A 376-nucleotide genomic window follows, 5' to 3' on the forward strand; every position below is an offset into this window, starting at 1 on the left:
TTTTTCTTTAGCCTCCTTCATTCTCTTGGCCAAAAGTTTAGCATATTCTGCTGCCTCTTCCTTATTTTTCTTAGTACGTTGTTTCTTGAGGGCAATACGTTGGCGTTTGTGTTGCAGGACACGAGGAGTCACAAGATGCTGAATCTTGGGTGCTTTGGTCCTAGGTTTCTTACCTTCTTTATTTAAGGACTTTCTTACAACATATTGACGGACATCATCTTCTTTAGAGAGACTGAAAAGTTTTCGGATTCTGCTAACTCTCTTAGGCCCCAGGCAACGAGGCACGGTAGTATCAGTCAGTCCTGGAGATCCTTCTCTCCTTTTTTAACAATAACCAAGTTGAGAACACTCAGATTGGCATCCACAATGCAACCCC

The 376-nt window shown here is 42.6% G+C and overlaps 1 pseudogene; it reads right to left on the reverse strand.

The window, feature by feature from the left end:
- Positions 1-3: 3 nt before the first annotated feature.
- Positions 4-376, reverse strand: part of LOC102478428 (40S ribosomal protein S6 pseudogene) — a 698-nt pseudogene continuing 325 nt past the window's right edge.

The sequence above is a fragment of the Tupaia chinensis genome, unplaced genomic scaffold, assembly GCF_000334495.1.
Source record: "Tupaia chinensis unplaced genomic scaffold, TupChi_1.0 Scaffold144247_1, whole genome shotgun sequence".
Lineage (NCBI taxonomy): Eukaryota > Metazoa > Chordata > Mammalia > Scandentia > Tupaiidae > Tupaia > Tupaia belangeri.